Genomic DNA, 632 nt, shown 5'->3' on the forward strand with positions numbered 1-632 from the left:
GGACGCTGATTGGTGGGGACTGGGGAGGGGGCGTGCCCTTCACGCAGCTGGTAGGTAAGGAGAAAGTAGGGGAGAGAAGGGCCGGGGAGGGACTGCTGCTGGGATCCTCCTTCGTTCGAGCGCCGGGCCTGGGCTTGGAGCAGCTGACCAGGCCTGGGTCTCCTCGGCCTGGTGGTGAGGTCCACCGAGGACAGGGGTCAGGGTGGCCACAGGTTTACGCCTCCACCTGCCGGCCTTTAATGGCCCCAGGCCCGCATCCTGAGAATCCCCGCTATCCACCCTCTTCTCACCAACATCAGCATGAAAAGCTGGACGCAATGGGAGGATGCAGCTCTCCCATCACAGCCACCCAACCAGCCAGTGGCTTCCGTTTGCACCGCGCTTTGGAGCGCTTTCCCCTGAGCGAAATCCGCACAAACTGAGGTTCGGGGAGGCTGTGGTTCCTGCCGCGATAAGAGCGGAGGGACGCAGGACTTTCCCGCTCCTCTCAGCAGCCTTCCTCCCAACAGGTGCTCAGGGACCTCGGCCAATGGGTGGCCGATACCTGGTGACTTAAGTCGGGGTTGGGACTGGGCCGGAAAACCTCATGGCTGGAGAGCTTAGGACAGTGACTGGGGTGTGTGTGTGTGTGT

Source organism: Colobus angolensis, unplaced genomic scaffold, assembly GCF_000951035.1.
Source record: "Colobus angolensis palliatus isolate OR3802 unplaced genomic scaffold, Cang.pa_1.0 Scaffold75, whole genome shotgun sequence".
NCBI lineage: Eukaryota > Metazoa > Chordata > Mammalia > Primates > Cercopithecidae > Colobus > Colobus angolensis.